General features: G+C 46.6%; 1 long non-coding RNA gene across 8 annotated transcripts in view; it reads right to left on the bottom strand.

Moving 5' to 3' along the window:
* LOC309814430 overlaps positions 1-18,987 on the bottom strand; it is a 372,229-nt gene that overhangs the window by 214,806 nt on the left and 138,436 nt on the right. For 7 of the 8 annotated variants that reach the window (XR_014295675.1, XR_014295676.1, XR_014295677.1 and 4 more), the window contains exon 2: positions 5,091-5,254. The exons of the other annotated variant lie outside the window; for it this stretch is intronic. This is a non-coding gene — a long non-coding RNA (uncharacterized lncRNA). The remainder of the gene's footprint in view (positions 1-5,090; positions 5,255-18,987) is intronic. 8 annotated transcript variants of the gene reach the window in all.

Below are 18,987 nucleotides of genomic sequence, written 5' to 3'. Positions count from 1 at the left end.
GAATCATGGAACAGTGAAACGGAGGTGCTTGGAGAGGCAGATGGTTCTCAGAAGATGCACTTCGGGCAAACTCTTTAAAGACGATCCTTGCTCAGTTCCTTGGTTCCTCTGCTATTAGCAGAAGAAATATTGTGAAAACAGCGCAAGCTGTGCGGCTGGACAGAGGTGGACTTGAACCCAGTTGCCTGCCTTGGAAAGTCCCTTCACCTCTATGTCGCACCATTCATTTGTCAAAAGTGGGTAAGAGATGTAAGTGCATGTGTTTTTGTGTATATGCATGTCTACACGTATGTGTACCTCGTGTATGGGTGCACACCAGCCAGCACGTGTGTGCATGCCTGCGTCTGTGCTTTTGTGTATGCATGTGTATCTGTGTGTGTAAATGTATGTAAGTGCATGTGTGCTTGTGTATATACACATCTACACATGTATGTGGCACATGTGCATCTGAATATGTGTGTGTGCATGTCTGTGTGTACATAAGGATGTGAATGAGTGTGTGTCCTTACGTATGGGTGCACATCCGTGTGTGTGTGTGTCTGTGTTTCTGCATGTGCACGCGTCTCCTCTTTGGTAGACGAGAAGCCCAATAAATGAGGTGAAGGATAATGGATGCGAAATACTTTTGAACACTGCCCATTCCTTCACATGCGTAGTGAGGGAGTGTTAACATTCACGTTCAGGATGAAAAGCCATTTTGACTGATCTCCCCCACACCTTCCCCTCTCCCTTTGCTTCCCTTAAGTTCTCTAATTGTCAGCTCTGTCCACACAAAGAGCAGTGGATCCCAGCAGCATGTAACCTTCCCTGACCAAGTTGCTTGAGAAAGCCAAGTTTTCTGGTTGATGGAAGATCACCTCTCTTTAATTACCGTTTTGAAAATTACATTTTGGATGGAAATCTCTGCAAAACTCACTCTGTTCTTTGATACTTTGGATGGGGGCCCTTGAACTGAATCTCAGATCTATCATTATGAGCGTCACTAAGTTTCCAGAGAGATGAAAGGGTCTGCACAAGGGGTGTTTCCCACACACAGAGTGGCCCCAGAGTGCTCTGGTTTTGACATTAGTGAGGCTTCTTCCAAACAGTCCTTTCTCTCCCTAGCCCACGAAGGCACCCACAGCCACCTTTATCTGCTTTTACCTGCAGCTGTTTGCTTCCCTCTCCCTTCTATTTGTTGCATCCAACCTGCAGACCAGGCCAGCTAACTACCTTTGTTAATACTGTGTGCAAAATCAGGGAAACTAGGCTCTGAGTGAGAGTCAAGAGTTGCTGGTTAAGAGGAAGATTTTACAGCACTAATATCCTTGCTGTTATTGGTTGGCGGGTGGACAGTAAGAGTCCTGGTTCACCAAACTCAAAGAGCTGTGCCAGGCCAAACAAAGGCTCCATCTGCTTCATTCATTCATTCATTCATTCATCACAAGATTATAGAGCTCCAGCTACGTGACAGGTACTGTTCTCAGCACAGGGGCTCAGGGATGCCCAGAGGCTTTCTGGATATCTGAGGCTTCCAGAGAGGTGAGCTGTGGAAAGGGATAGCTGAGGTGTTCCTGAATAAGACATGGGACCTGCCCTTAAGATTTTTGTCTTTTGGAGACAGGACACAGTGGACACACAAGGGCATATGCCAACACTCAGAGACATGTACACACATGTATGTGTTGGCAAACACAAGCTCACACATCAGGCAGTGCAATAGGAGGGCTAAGTGTGGAGGGTGGTAGCCAGGCATTCGGGGCATCTAGGTGGGTTGAGGCAGGACAGGGAGGCCCCTCCCTACCTTGCCATCACCTCCCCTAATTCAGGTGAGTTTTTCGTGGCAAAGGACCAGGGAGAGTCAGGAGACCTGGAATCTAGTCCCTGTACCCCAAATGATGTCTGTGTGATTGTGACCTTTTTTTACATTTTTTAAATTGGTCTATAACTGACATATAACACTGTATTAGTTTTAGGTGCACAGCATAGTAATTTGATGTATGTTTATGTAGCAAAATGATTACCACAGTAAGTCTAGTTAACATCCATCACCACACATAGTTTTTAATTTTTTTTCTTGCGATGTGAACTTTTAAGATCTACCCTCTTAGCAACTTTCAGATATGCAAGACAGCATTGTTAACTATCATCACCATGCTGCACACTATGTCCCTATGACTTACTTATCTTGTACCTGGAAGTTTGTACATTTTGACCACCTTCCTCCAATTCCCCCTCCTCCCACTCTCTCTGCCCATTTTTTAAACAGACTGTTTGATTGTGACCTGAATAATCCAACAATTCCCCAATTTGGGCCTTGGTTCCCCAGCTTAAAAATGATGAAATTGGACCAGATGATATCTGAAGCCCATTTGAGTTCAAACACTCTAATCTTTTGATACTAATAACAGAATCTATCATAATAATCACCTTGTACTGAGTGTTTACCATATTCTAAGGGTCATATAACCATTTTATTTAATCCTCACTTTAACCCAGTGAAGCAGGTGCTACTTTCCCATTTTATAGATGAGAAAACTGAGCCTACAAGCAATTAAGTGGCCTATCCAAGATCACGCAGCTAATTAGTGTGAGAGCTGGGATTTAGATCCAGGCTGTCCAATCCCAGAGTCCATGTTCTTAACCACGGATCTGCTGGGCTTCTAACATCCTGTGATGTTATGGTTCTGGGGTCCTGTGTTCCTAACCATCCATGCCCCTCCATGCTTCCCCATGCCTTTACTTAGGGCCTTTGTTAGCAACATCTCAGACTTCATGAGGCGGTGTGGGAGAGAAGGAAGAGGAGAGCCAGGGCCTCCGTTGCCTTGGAACTCCAGGCGGGCTGGCACCCCAAGGTCCCCGGGCCCAGTTCCCCTGCACGTTCATCTGGCACCGGCTGGCAGATGGGTATGCTGGCCAGTCCTGCCAGCTTGCCAGCTGGCCCCAAGCACCTAGTGGCTGGCACCTCAGCCACTTGGATGGGCTGCCGGCCCCCCCTCACACAGGCATGCAGCTAGCAGTGAGAAGCAGACTGGTCGGCCGGTCGGGCCACTGGGTCTGCGATAAACTGCCAGCTGGCTTTGCTGTGCCTGGTGCCTTGGCACCTCTGGGCTGGCATCGGGGGGCAGGAGGGCTGACACTCTGGCTTCCTATGGATGGGCAGCTGGCACAGGCAGCAGAGAGGAGGGCTCCTCGGCCCCCTCCTGGCTGCCCCCTTAAATGTCCAGGGGCCTTGCCAATGGGAACTGAAGCCAGATTCCACCCTATCGTCACCCTGAAGAGTCTGCAATGGGAGTGAGCTTCCTCTCCCACGCTTTCCATGACCTGCATCAATTTTCACAAGCTCTGGCCTCCCTGGGATGGGCCCCATTCCTGTGCTCTGACTCCCAATGTTCTAGCCTCCTTTGTCTGCTAGGGAAGGGGTGGACCCTGGCAGGCACTCCCAGTCCCTGCCAGCTCCTCTCTACCTCCCTCAAAGTCTGGCCACCTGTCCCTTTACAGCTTGGCTCAGGATCTGTGGCTGCCAGAAGACTGGGCCTATCGAGGGCTGGGATCCTGGTGAGATGCCATGTGAAAGCCAAAGAGATGTGGGCTCCAGTCCTGGCACATCCCCACGACTGCGGTAAGAACCTGGAGCTGCGCCTTTCCCTCTCTGGGCCTCGGTTTTCCCTTCACTTTTTTTCTCATCTTTCACTCTAAAGTGAAGAGGTCATAATAGAATACAGTCTCATCTTGGGGGTCCCTAGATAAACCTTAGTGAGCTCATTACCCCTGATATTTTATGCACAATCTCACGTGTTTGGGTGGTGTTATGGGTTGAATTGTGTCCCCCTGAAAGACGCTGAAGTCTTAGCCCCCAGGACCTGTGAATGTGATCTTATTTGGAAATTGGGTCTTTGCAAATGACTGAGTTAAGATGAATCATGAGGATGGGCCCTCATCCAAGAGGACCGTGTCCTTATAAAAGGGGGAATTTGGACACAGACACAGATGGAGGTAAGATGACGCAAAGATACAGGGAGAAGGCCACCTATGAGCCAAGGAACGCCTGAGGCCACCAGAAGATGGAGAGAGCAATGGAACAGATTCTCCCTCCCCACCCCTGAAGGCACCAACCTGCTGACACATTGATTTCAGACTTCCCACCGCCAGAACTGTGAGACAATACATTTCTGTTGTTCTAATCCACCCTGTTTGCGGTACTTTGTTACAGCAGCCCCCGGGCACTAATACAGATGGGCATAAACTTTTCTAAGAGACGGTCCATACATTTCACGAGGTTAGCAATGGGGGTCTTGACCCACCCCACCCCAACTCGGACCATTAAAGTCCTCCCCAATCCTGACATTCTAGAATTCTCCATAATGAAGTGAAAGGCACAGAAAAGCATGACAGCCAGGTTTGGCTCCCCAGGGGATGCTTTATTCAGGCAAAGGGAATTCATTACCCACGATTTCAGATTTGGAGGAACTTAATCAGGACTAAAGGCCAGCTCTCCTTTAATATCTAACTTTGCATGTGATATCAGAAGGCCTTGGTTCAAACCCCTGTTCCCTAATTTCTGGCTGGGAGACTGATTAAGCCTGTAGAGCTGCCAACTGGAAGGCAAATGAAAATGTGAATGAAGCAACTTTAAAAATTAATACTCTCTCATCCTATAATTCCACTTCTGGGAATGTTAATCTGAGGATACGTGTCAAATTACAGAAAAAGTTTTATTTAAAAAGGCATTTATGGGGGCTTCCCTGGTGGTGCAGTGGTTGAGAGTCTGCCTGCTGATGCAGGAGACACGGGTTCGTGCCCCGGTCCGGGAAGATCCCACATGCCGCCAAGCGGCTAGGCCCGTGAGCTATGCCGCTGAGCCTGCGCGTCCGGAGCCTGTGCTCCGCAACGGGAGAGGCCACAACAGTGAGTGGCCCGCGTACCGCAAAAAAAAAAAAAAAAAAAAAAAAAAAGCATTTATGGGAGTGGTTGGTTTATACATTTTTTAAAAAAGCAAACAAGGAAATAGCTGTCTCTAAATGGAGTTTGGTGGTTTAGGATAGTCTCAGCTGCAGGTAATAGGAAACCAACTTGGATGCCTGCAAGGCTCAGGACATCTATTATCTCACCTCATGGGAAGCCCAGGGGGAGGGTGCACTGATGGGATGCCTCCAGGGGTCTGGATCTACTCCTCTGTGTCCATCCCTGCATGTCCACTTTGTCCCTGGTCTGGCTCTCCTCATGGACACAAGATGGCTACAGAAGTCTTGGCATCACTCTCTGATCAAGCCACCTGCAGAGAAAGAACAGGGGCAATGTCTCATGAATGCCTCTTTATAAAAGTCAATCAAGGACTTCCCTGGTGGTGCAGTGGTTAAGAATCCGCCTGCCAGTGCAGGGGACATGGGTTCGAGCCCTGGTCCGGGAAGATTCCACATGCCGCAGAGCAACTAAGCCCGTGTGCTACAACTACTGAGCCTGCGCTCTAAAGCCTGTGAGCCACAACTACTGAGCTCACATGCCACAGCTACTGAAGCCCGCATGTTCTAGGGCCTGGTGCTGCAACTACTGAAGCCCACGCGCCTAGAGCCCATGCTCCGCAACAAGAGAAGCCACCACAATGAGAAGCCCGCGCACTGCAACGAAGAGTAGTCCCTGCTCACCGCAACTAGAGAAAGCCTGTGTGCAGCAACAAAGACCCAATGCAGCCAAAAATAAATAAATAAATTTATTTTAAAAAAATAAACAACAACAGTCAATCAACCTTTCCCAGAAGCTCCTATATCTCATCACCTGTGATTGTGCTGTGCACCCAGGTCTTAACCAACCCTGAAAAGACAAATGGGGTGACTGTGATTGGCATGGTCAGTCAGGGCCCACCTGTGAAGCTGGCGGTAGGTTACCTTGCAGGACAAGGATGGTGAATTTGGACTGTATCAGGAAGGAAAAGGTGGGAGTGGGACTGAATATCTGGTAGGCAATCACCAGGGAGATGATTAGCCATGGGACAGTGTGGTAGTCACTATCTGGTAGACTAGTAGCAATTTAAAAGTTAGAATTATGTTAAAATTAAAAGGCAAAATAATAAAAGGATATAAAATCTGAGACATACATGACAAGGGTTAATACCATCAGTGGAAAATGCATACTTGCAAATCAGTAAGACCAACACTCTGAGATGACTTGCAAATATAAATATATAAGTAGGATATAAATATCCATTCAGTCCAGTGAGAAAAGGAAAACTGATATCACTGATAATCAATATATTTTGTCTGTAAACCTGTCCAGGTTTATAGAAACTCACCAGTGCTACTGAATTTTTGAGGAAATGATCACTCAAATGCATTGTTGCTGAATGCATGAATCAGTATAGCAAGATGGCCTTGAAACTGTATCTGCTTTAGTTTTTTAATTGAGGCAAAATTCACATAACATAAAATAAAGCTTTTCAGAGCAGACAATTCTGTGGCATTTGGTACATTCACAATGCTGTGCGACCATGACCTTTATCTAGTTCCAAAGCATTTTCAACACCCCCAGAAGAAAATCCCATACTCATTAATCAATCACTCCCCTAACCCCCACCTCCCAGCCCCTGGCAACAACTAATCTGCTTTCTCTCTCTATGGATTTAGCTATTCTGGATTTTCGTATAAATGGAAACGTGCAATATGTGATCTTTTGTATCTGGCTTCTTTCACTTAGCATTGTTTTCTAGGTTCATCCATGTTATACTATACATCAATACTTCATTCCTTTTTATGGCTGAATAATATTCCATTATATATGTTGCTTTTTGACCCATCAATTTCACTTCTGGAAATTTATCCCAAGAAAATTATCACAAAGTGTGCAAAGAACAGCTGCCAGGATCTTCTGGAGATGTTATTTGGACAGCTGCAAGATGAGATTAAAGAAGTTATTTATGATTCATCTATATGATGGGATACTATGAAGGGGACAAGCGTTCGAGCCCTGGTCCGGGAAGATTCCACATGCCGCAGAGCAGTTATATTACAGTTATATTACAGTAGAGTGTTTCATAATACTAGAAAACACTTATGACACATTGATGTTTTCTGAAAAGCAGAATATACAACTGCATGTTCTCGATAACCCAGTTTTCCTTCATTCTTTACATTATATAAAATATTTGTTACTTATGGAGCATCCACTGTGTGCCAGGCACTGTTCTAGGTGCTAAATATAAAGCAGTGATATAGACAGAAATTATTGACCTCAGGTAGCTTTCTACGTCATAGTGTGTATAAGTCTGGTAGTTGTGGTGGGGGGCAGTGGGGAATGAATAGGAAGTTGGGGGTCCCATGAAGGAAGGTAGAAGCAGGTTATACTCTTATGTGTTGAGAGTCTGGATGCATAAATAGGAAACAGCCTGGGTGGCGGCTTACAAGCAATCTTTATTTCTTTCTTTTCATGTGCACATAATGTCCACATCTTCTTCAATTAACATATGTGCTACTTTTAAATTCAGGAAAAAGAAAGCTGACTTGAAAGTGGTGGGCTTATTAAGAACTAGCTGCATTACAACATCAAAATGAATATAATAGAAATTTAAATAAAACTGCACAATCTAAATGTTACAGAATCTATGCTTACAGAGATTTTATATATTTAAAAGCTGGTTAGAAACCCAGTTTTTGTATAGTGGTTGGCACATAGTGGGTATTCAATAAATACCTATTGGAGGAATGGTTTATTTTCCCTTTTACATCTTATGTTTTGTATTTTCCACATATTCCTCTGGAGCATTCAGTTCCTTTCTTTGTGAAACAAAACATCGTATTTTAAAAAAAATTTTAGGATTATAATATATTTGCAAGGTAAGTAAAGTTTAGCGTAAGGAGATAAATGAAACCAGGTTTGCACAGAGTGCTTTCTGCCTCATAGTAGGCCTTCTAGAAATGTTTGTTTCTACTTTTCTCCCTAGAGTGCTTTTAAAAAAGACCCTATTTACAAGAGAAAATTGATTCCCATGCAACTGTTTTTCTCCTGCACATCTGTGACATAAATCATAGCCTTCTTTTTTTTTTTTTTTTTTGCGGTACGCGGGCCTCTGTGGCCTCTCCCGTTGTGGGGCACAGGCTCCGGACGCGCAGGCTCAGCGGCCATGGCTCACGGGCCCAGCCGCTCCGCGGCATGTGGGATCTTCCCGGACCAGGGCACGAACCCACATCCCCTGCATCGGCAGGCGGACTCTCAACCACTGTGCCACCAGGGAAGCCCAATCATAGCCTTCTTGGAGAGCATCTTCAGAGCTCCAAACTCTCAGAATTGGAAGAAACCTTGAAGATTTCCCCATCCCATGCTTCATCGTCCCAATCCCAACTTATGAATAAGGAAACTGAGGCCCAGAGACGGGAAGCAACCTGTCCTAGGCCACACTGGTGGCCAGTGACAGAGCACGGATGGGAACTATCTTAGTCTGATCTAGCTGCCATAACAAAATACTGCAGACTGGGCAGCTTCAACAACAGAAATTTATTTCCCCACTGTTTTGGAGGCTGGAAGTCCAAGATCAAGGTGTTGGCAGGGTTGAGTTCTGGTGAGAGCTCTCTTCCTGGCTTGCAGATGGCGACCTTTTCGCTGTGTCCTCACGTGGCCTTTCTTCTGTGTGCACACGGGGAGAGAGTCAGCTCTCTGATGACTCTTCCTCTTATAAGGCACCAGTCTTATTGGATCAGGGCCTCATCCTTATGACCTCATTTAGTATTTAACCATAATGACCTCCCTAAAGGCCCCATCTCCAAATACAGTCACATTAGGGGTTGCAGGTTCAACATAGGAATTTTGAGGGCACATAACTCAGCCCATAACAGGAACCCACTCCTCACTTCTCTCAGTTCGGTTCTTTCTACTAGGTCCAGCTTCCCCTGCCAACTAGAGCATGAAGGATGCTCAGGATACTATAAAACTTTATGCTCCTTAGGAAAGAGTGGGTTGTCTGTTTGGAGCCTTTGCCTTCCTTACCCCAAATCCACACTTCTGCTGGAGGCTGCCTTCATCCTTGCAAAGAGACAAGGTCTAGCGTCTAGTAGAAAAGCTCTAGAAGGTTCCCACTCCACCGTGACCCTCCAACAGTGGACTTTACAGAAGGAGACATGCCTGCTAGTGCATTTAACATTTCCCAAGGGGCCTCCTGGGCCAGCTCCTGCATTGGGCTCCAGGGGACAGAAACAAGCACAATTCTTCCTTCCTGTATCCAGACACCAGTGGAGGAGAAAGACACACAAACAGATGACATGTCTACGTGATGGAACAAAGGCCTGAGTCCCAGGGAGGCCAGTCTCAGGGGAGGGGCTGATGCTGTTTAGGGCAAACCTGGGTAGAAGCTTCCATGAAGGCAGTGACTGTAGGCCCACGTTCTTGAACTGAGGCCTGGACACCGAGATTGTACGCAGAACAGTGGGAACGTGCATTGTTCCTTGGGAGAGTATGCAATTTTTCACCTGATTGTCCAAAGGCATTTTAAGTCTCTCTCCCCCTCAAAGAATTTAAGAATCACTGTGTTATTGGATGAGGAAGCATTTCTGGTTGCAGAAGATCGAGTCCTTAAGAGTGGAGCATGGCAGGTGGGGGCAAAGTAAAAGAACAGACGGAGCTCACATCACTTACCCCTAGCTCTCTTCGGTCTGGGTAAGGGAAGAATTCCTGAAGCCCAGGGCTGCACTTCTCTTGAGTCTTGTTAACTCCAGAGATGGTCCTTTTGCTTCTCATGCTCTCCTTTAAGCCACTGATGGCCCAAGCATTCCTAGTGCCCTGTGTCCAGAGACCAGCCACATTCTCTGGAAGCTGGTTGGAAATGCAGAATCTTAGACCCCACCCCAAAATTGCTGAATCTGAATCTGCCTGTTACCAAGATCCCCAGGTACACGGCCAAGTGTGACAAGCACTGGCCTGGAGAACCCCTGTCACTCAGAAAGTTCACCTTGCGGCCTTCCCCTGGACAAGGCCAGATCAGCCCACCACACCTCCAAGCAGGCAGTACTAGCATGCCAAGTTGCAGAGGAGGAAACTGAGGCTTGGAGGAGGGGACGTGGATTGCCTGGTCAGAGGGCTGGTGGATCCTGGCCACACCAACTTGTCCACCACCCTGTAACCTCGAGGGAAGAGCCAGCAGCTCTGACCACCTGCCTGCTGCGCCCACCATGGGAGCCCTGCCGGGGAGACACAAGGAGGGAGTGGTCCACGCCCTCCATCCCTCCTGCCCACCCCGTGCATCCTCCCAATTCTCCAGTCATGTATAAAACATTCCCAGAAACCACTTACTCCTCATGTATTTTCCATGAAGCCAGGCCCAAGTTAAAATATATAAACATAAAAATACCAAGAAGCACTTTTAAAATAAGAAAGAAAAAAGGACATGTTTCATAAAATACCAAGAGACCCATCTCTGCACTCGCCCCCCTCCCAGGGCCGCCGCCCAGGGTTGCTCTCAGCTCCCTCCTCTCCCCTGCTTTTCTCTCCTCCCTTCACATCACCCCTTTCCTTCTCAGCTTCTGCCGTTCCCCTCTGTTTTCCTTTTCCTTTTTCTCTTCTTTCCTCTTTCTCTCTTTCCTTCTCTCCTCTCTGTTCCTGGGTCTTTTCTCTCCCTTCATTCACCTGTCTCTCTGGGTTTCCACCTGCATTTCTCTGCTTCTTCCTGTCTCTCTTCCTCTTTCTCTGTCTCACTGCCTTCCCAATTCCCTTTCTCAGTATCGCTCTGAGTTAGCATCTCCTGTTTTCTCCCTGCTGAGTGTCTGCCAAGGTCTCCTCCTGTTCCACACCCATGAAAACGGCTAAAATTAAAAGGAATGACAACGCTACCAAGATTTGGTGAAAATATGGAGTGACCAGAATCTCAGGCACTGCTGGTGGGTGTGTAAAAGTGGATGCAGGCACTTTGAAAACAGTTTGGCAGTTTCTACTAAAGCTGAAAGTACATTTACCCTATGACCAGATATCCCATGCCTGGGTATATGCTGAGGAGAAAGGAGGGCTTATGTCCCCCACAAGGCATGTAGACGAATGTGCATGCCAGCGTTATTCAGAATAGCCCAAACCGGAAACCATCCATATGGCCATGGACAGGAGAGTGGCTGATTGGATTCTGGTTTATTTATATGCTGGAACACGGCACAGCAATAAAAAGAATGAACTACCATTACATATCACAATGTGGACCAATCTCCAAAACTCTGGATTTTGAGAAAGAAGTCTGGACACAAAAGAGTGCATGCTGTATGGTTCCACTTAGAGGAAGTTCAAGAACCAGCAAAACTCATTGGTAGTCCAAGAAGTCAGAGAAGTGTCTGTCCTTGAAGCAGCCTGTATGACTGGAAGGGAACACATGAGAGCTTTCTGGGGGCTTTGGGAATGTTCTGAGTCTTGATTTGGGTAGAGTATGAATCTGGGTAAAATATTCATCCATATTACACTTAATACACTTAGTGTTCGTGCAGCTTATTGTATGTGAGTTTTACCTCAATGTAAAAATACAAAGAAAATGCTATCTATCCACAATGGAATACTACTCAGACATAAAAAAGAATGAAAGTTTGCCATTTGCAGCAACATGGATGGACTCGGAGGACATTACGCTAAATGAAATAAGTCAGACAGTGAAAGACAAATACTGTATGACATATACTGTATGGTATCACTTATATGTGGGATTAAAAAAAAAAACAACACCAAACTAGTGAATATAACAAAACAGAAGAAGACTCACAGATAGAGCGAACAAACTAACGGTTACCAGTGGGGTGGGGAGGGGCCACAGAGAGGTGTGGGAGTGGGGGGTATAAACTACTGGGTATAAGACAGGCTCAAGGATGTATTGTACAACACAGGGAATAAAGCCAATATTTTGTAATAACTGTAAATGGAAAGTAACCTTTAAAATTGTACTTAAAAAGTTTAATGTATATAAAGACAAAATAATGATATGTGGTATTGGTAATTATTATTATTGCCACAACAGGGAAATGGCTAAATGGCTTGTACCCAGGCCCAGAAGCTCAGATATGTTTCTAATCCCATCGATTAAAATGGGGATAGGGGGCTTCCCTGGTGGCGCAGTGGTTGAGAGTCCGCATGCCGATGCAGGGGACACGGGTTCGTGCCCCAGTCCGGGAGGATCCCACATGCCGCGGAGCGGCTGGGCCCGTGAGCCATGGCTGCTGAGCCTGTGCTCCGCAACGGGAGAGGCCACAGCAGTGAGAGGCCCACATACCGAAAAAAAAAAAAAAAAAAAAAATGGGGATAGGCATCTGTGTCCCAGACATGGTCCTCATGGCTGAGAATCCACCTTCCTACTAGACCAGCTCAGGTCCTGGGCCCCCACAAACATCACCATCCCTGGGAGGGCCAACCACCCCAAGACCCTTTGCAAAGACCTGCCCCAGAGAGAAAATCTGTTTCCACTCAGTTCTCATACTCCAGGCATCTTTCTGATGCTTTGGGGTCTTTTTCCCCCCTGCTTCACCTGTAATGATTATGATTACGGTTTAACTCAACACTTACTCTGATAAACAAGTAGTTAATTAACAGCCCAAAACCTGAACCCAAGTTAATAAGAAGAGGGTGGCCTTGCTGGAAACCTCGGGGAAATCTTCCTGCCCATGGAGCCATCAGAACGCGATTACAGCCAGTGGGGGAGACCAGAGGAGCTCAAAACTCCAGCCTGGGGACTCTGAAAGGGCCTTTATTTATGTTTTTCTTCTTTATTCGAGTCTTCCCAGGAGGGGAGGAAAACACAGAACCCAGTTTTTCTGTTTCAGCTGCGTGGGTGTCAGCCCAACACACACAGCCCTTGGAGGCAAACTAAAACCCGCTTATTTTCATTGAAGGGGAGGAACGGAGACCAGAGGGACTCGAGCGCTATTAGTTAAATAATGGTGCTTAAAAATGCATTGAATTTAGCTGCCTCCCTCCCCCCTAAAAAAATCTGGAATTTTCCTATTGAGGATACTTTTTTCTCCTGGCCCATGAATATTAATGTTCCTCTCAGAGAGATCTACTTGAAAAAAACAAGAATAAATTAAATACCTACAGATTTTTCTAATTCCTCTTTTTGGTGACATGCCGTCATTACATCAAATTACTGAGATGGGCCCGCTCCCCCTTTTTTTTTTTTTTTTCTTTTTGGGTGAAAATTATGGAATATAAAGTATATGTAAATGGAGCAAAGGAGGAAAAAAAAAAAACCTGTGAAGGAAGAACAGGGGAAGGAGAGGCATTAGGTATTCTGCCCGCGTAGTAGTCAGCCAATTAATCAAGCGGTGGCGAGAAAAAGATGCAGAAGGGATGAGTTCGCCCTTCACGTTGATGGGGCCGGCGCAGGGCAACACCACGGCACCTGAGCTCACGGTTAGGCATGCAGAAAGGGATCATGGGAATATCTTCCTGTCTTTGTCTTTCTCGTGAAGGATGGAAAATGTCAAGCTGTTGTTTGGCTGGATTGAGGGGGGTGGGGGAGAGTCGAGGTGAATTCACAGTCTGGCAAGGCAAGGTTTTAACTCTTTGAGGATATCTCTGCCTCCCCTCCCTCCCCAGCCTCCAGCTCCACCTTCTTCTCCTTCTTCCAGCCCACCCCCCTCAGCACATCTGTAGGGAACTCTGCCTGCAAACAGCAAGGGGGAGGGAGCTGATTGATGGTGACATGCAGGCTGGGGCAGTGTGTGTGTGTGTGTGTGTGTGTGTTCTGTGCACATGTGTCAGGAGAGGGGGAGCAGGAGGCATTTTTCCTCTCCCCCATAGTGTTCTTTGTTTACTCTGGAAATGAGCTTGCATGACCCCTCTTCTCTCCAGCCCTGTCCCGTCCCCTTGGAAGTGAGCGGTGTCTCCAAATCTGAGAGTAGCTGTGAAAAGGATAAGAGCTGTAATAAGGATTTGAGGCTTCGGGGCTCCCTCTGTACAGCCCTCAGTGGACTGAGCCCACCCAGAAGGCTGGCCCGACGGGGTCCCCTGGAGCCCACAGAATTCCAGTGCGACTCTAAGAGTGGCACATCCCCGAGGCTGGGGGTAGAGGAGAGCCCCAGCCCAGGGCTTATCACCCGCACCAATAACACTGATGATGATAACAGTAACAGTAACAGCTGCCATCGTCCATCAGCATCAACTTGCCCTGTGACTCCTGTAAATTCCCATCTCGGTTCTTTATGTTTAAACTCTGGCAAATCCACGATTCCAAGGAAAAGTTTGTCATCAAATCACTCTCTGAGAAAATGAGTATTTGATTCTCCTCACCTGCCCTAGGAAAGGGCATTGAGTGGCCTACATGGCAGATAAGATGTTGACGGTGGGAGATAGGAGGGATGTGGTCTAGAGTGGTAAGCGGCCACAGAAGGGGCTCAAACTCACATCTCCAGTTCTCACTCCAAAGATCACTGTAATGTTGGCCAGAGGTGGATAGTCAAAATGCCCTGCATCCTGCTCTGCCAGCCTCACCAGGACCAGCCCACGACCTTGCCAGCTCATCATGCGAGCCCAGTATGAGCCCCAGATACTGGATGCAATCCGTACTCAAAGTGTGGTCCATGGACCAGCTGCATCCTTTCACCTGAGAGCTTGCTAGAGAAGCAGAATCTCTGGCCCCAGCCCTCCTCAGTCAAAATTTGCATTCCAGGGCTTCCCTGGTGGCGCAGTGGCTGAGAGTCCGCCTGCCGATGCAGGGGACACGGGTTCGTGCCCCTGTCCGGGAAGATCCCACATGCTGCGGAGCGGCTGGGCCCGTGAGCCACGGCTGCTGAGCCTGCGCGTCCGGAGCCTGTGCTCCGCAACGGGAGAGGCCACAGCAGTGAGAGGCCCGCGTACAGCAAAAAAAAAAAAAAAAAAAAAAAAAAAAAAAAAAAAAAAATTTGCATTCCAACATCTCAGGTGATATGTGAGCACATTGAAGTTTGAAAAACACTGTTTTAAGACAAACTTTTTCCCTACATTCACAATCTGAAATCTGAATGAATCTGACAATCAAAGGCAGCTTCTACTCCATGAAATACGCCAACAGGCAGCATTTGCTTGGATGCAGTGTGGGCGCTGTGCTAGTGCTCTGCGTACATTATTTCAGCCCATCCGCACCACCTATGAGATGGGCACTGTTGATGCCTCATATTACAGATGAGGTCACGGAGGCACAGAGAGGACTTGCCCAAGGACACACAGCCAGGAAAGTGGCATCACCCAGAATTTGAGGCAAAGCACCAGAATCCACAGGATTAACCTCTGAGTCAGTGGTTCTCACCCTTGAGCATACAACAGAATCGCCCAGACGACTTGTTGAAACATAGATTTCTGGGTCCCACCCCAGTTTCTGATTCAGAGGCTTGAGGGGCAGCCCAAGAATTTGCATTTCTAACAAGTTCCCAGGCAGCAGTGCTGATGCTGCAAATCGAGGGAACACTCCTTGAGAACCGCTGCTCATGGCAGGGTCATCCCTTCTGTTAGGAAATCAACTGGCCCCAGAGAAAACCATAATTCAAAAAGATACATGCACCCCAGTGTTCACTGCAGCACTATTTACAATAGCCAGGACATGGAAGCAAATGTTCATCAACAGAAGAATGGATAAAGAAGGTGTGATACACACACACACACAAAATATTACTCAGCCATAAAAAGGAATGAAATTGTGCAATGTGCAGAGACGTGGATGGACCTAGAGACTGTCATACAGAGTGAAGTAAGTCAGAAAGAGAAAAACATATATCGTATAATATTGCTCATACGTGGAATCTAGAAAAATGATACAGATGAACTTATTTGCAAAGCAGAAATAGAGACAGAGATGTAGAGAATGGATGTATGGATACCAGGGGGGAGGGGGGGTGGGATTAATTGGGAGATTGGGATTGACATATATACACTACTATATAAAATAAAATAGATAACTGATGAGAACCTACTGTATAGCACAAGGAACTCTACTCAATGCTCTGTGGTGACCTAAATGGGAAGGAAATCCAAAGGATATATGTATACATATAGCTGTTTCACTTTGCTATATAGCAGAAACTAATACAACATTATAAAGCAACAATACTCCAGTAAAAATTAATTAAAAAAAGATATCAACTGGTTTAATTATGAACATCAACCAAATACAATCGAGAGGTTAGTCAGTGCCCCTTCCCTCAAAACAATTTTTAAAAAGGGCAGGGGTGAGCAGGAAATCTCAAACAACTAAAATACAACCAAACAAAGTGAACGGCGCTCCAGAGAAGGTCCAATTGTGTCTCGATGATCCCTTAGTTGGTGGCAGACACTCCTCATGGCCGTGCCTAATGGAGGGTACATTGCAGCATCATTGCTATAATAATCCTTTCCCTTATTTAACCTGGACGATACATGGTGTTATAATGAGTTTCCTTCCTCTGTTCATTAAACAGACATTTACAAGGTTCATTCTGTCCTGGCGGTCTCTGTGCAGGTCACTGGAGACCGAGACAGATGGGACACAGGCCCTGTCCTCTGACAACTCCCCGTGGCTGGCCTCGCCCCTCCACCTCAGGGTAAGGTGTGCACATTCTGAGGAAAGGGGTCCTGAAAGGGAGTCACCGCTGAATGTTGCTTTGTGATAGTCATATGCTCTTCGGAAAAATTACATTTATTAATGGACTAAAACAATAATAATTTTAAGATTCAAAATTGAAAGTAAAATCCCAAAGTCCCTCTCCCCAAGGATAATAACTCAAAAATTTTTTTGGTAAACAATCCTTTTAGATATCTCTTTCTGTCTCTATATCTCTCTGTCTCTCTCTCTCCCTCCTTCCTTCTCTCTTTCCCTCCCTCTCCCCCTCCCCCTCCACAGTACAGATTTATAACTAGACACAGATCTCCACATTTGACAGCAGTGGTGGGAAAAGGCTTAGAAGTTCATCAGCCAGTTCTGGGCTAAAACGTGTCCGGGCAGAGGGGAAGATACATGCGAGACCCAGAAGTATAAAATGACAGAGGGAGCATCAGTGCTGAAGCGGTGATCTGGAGTTGGAGGTGGGAGGAGTTAACAGCAGGTGAGGCTGGGCTCAGGAGCTCTGGAAGCCCAGTTTTGTTTTGTTTTTTTAACATCTTTATTGGAGTATAATTGCTTTATAGTGTTGTATTCCAGTTTCTGCTGGAAGCCCAGTTTTGACACTTTTTGCCTTTACTTCTCGGATCTCTGATTCAAGTGCTAGACTCTTGAGAACCAACTTGGTAACCGAGACAACTGCCTACTTAGGGTGCGTTACCCATCCCAGGGGCATTCGTGTTCCCTGCTTCAATGTCCCCCATTAAAACAATAATGCCCGCATCAGAGGATAACAGCCCCCACCTTGAAGGAGTGGCTGGAGCCCTCGGGTGTATGTGGAGGGGAGCAGATCCTGCATAGGAGGGGCTGTATCTTAGGGGGCAGCCAACACTGAGCAAGGATGCGCTCCCTCTGTTCCCACCTACAACCACACCTGTCCTCATCTTTCTTTTCAAGAACAGAAATAACTGGCCCTGGAACAGCTGAGCCCTGGAAAAATTCCTCCCACCTCTTCTTGGTATTTTGTGAGTGAGTTTATAGAAGATGTATGGATGTGACACGATGCTCACAATCAATTCTCAAGTGAAAAAAAATTATTAAGTGAAGAAAGCAAGTTACAGGGTAATACATATGGGTCTGGCACTGTATTTTAAAGATACATACTATTTAAATGTATACTTATATGTATAAGTATAAATTTTATGGGGAAACGATCCTGGAGGCACATACAGCAAAATGTTAATGGTCGCTTTCTCTGGGAAATAGAAAAAGAAGAATAATTTTGTCTTCCCCCAGTTCCATGATATGTAAGTCACTGTACCAAGGATGACATGATGGTTAATTGCCTCCATATGTTCAGCACCTGGCATAATACTGACACATAGTAGGGGCACAATAAATATTTGCTGAATGGATGGAGAGGAATTTTGCTGTACATTTATTTTCTATTATGTACAATGACTTATTCTTATAAAGAGAAAAAGTTAATAAGTGCCTCACTGTTAAGTAAGTACTGTTCAAATGGGTAGGTAACTGGTCTAAATGGAGTGCTATTATGGAGGCCTGGACAGAAGAAGTAGGAGGGATACTCGGGGCAACAGGATGGAGACAGGGGAGAGTGGGATGATGCTATGTGGGGTGGCGGGCATGTGATGGTCAGAGGAGCCTCTCAGGGGCCAAGCTGGGAGAGCTGACAAGCCAGCAAAAGGTAATCAGAGAGAGACTTAGGAAGAAAGTAGCATGTGCAAAGGCCCTGAGGCACTTATGAGAATTACCAATAGTTTGGCAGAGCCCACCGATCCTCAACTGGGGTCAGTTTGGGCCCCCAGGAGACATTTAGTAATGTCTGGGGAAACTTCTGCTTATCACAGGTGTGTGGGGAGATGCTACTGGCGTCTAACGGTAGAGGCCAAGGATGCCACCAAACATCCTGCAATGCACAAGACAGTCCCCACTATGATGAGCCCAAATATCAATAGTGCTGAGGCTGAGAAACTGGTGCGACGGCAGCAGCAGCAGCAGCATGACCTGGGAGCTTATTAGAAAAGCAAAATTCTCTGGCCCCGCCCAGCCCCGCTGAATCAGAAACTGGGAAGTGGGATATTAAAAAGCCCCCCAGGTTCTGAGTCCCCCAGTGTGAGAGCCACTTGTACAGCACTGGTTCTCAGCCCTGACTTTGTATTGCTCTCACCTGCACATGGCAGCCAGCCTCTACCCGCAGAGCACCTGATTAAGGAGTCCTGGGGCCCAGGCATGGGTGTTTGTTGAAAATCTCCAGTTGATTCTAATGGGCAGCCAGGGGTGAGACCACTGAGCTAAAACAAAGAGTTCAAACACAGGGAGAAGAGAGACATTTGCAAGGACCAGACCAGCAGGGCCCTTAAATTTCATGCTAAGGATTATAGACCTTATTGGGAGGGCAGTGGGGAGCCATGGATGGGTGAAAAGCAAGGAAGTGGCTCTTCCAGATGGTTTAGAAAGATCTCTGGCTACAGGGAGAAAACTGGAGGAGACAGGCA

Source organism: Mesoplodon mirus, assembly GCF_964341445.2.
Source record: "Mesoplodon mirus genome assembly, chromosome: 13".
NCBI lineage: Eukaryota > Metazoa > Chordata > Mammalia > Artiodactyla > Ziphiidae > Mesoplodon > Mesoplodon mirus.
This window is presented reverse-complemented; position numbering and strand designations above follow the sequence as displayed.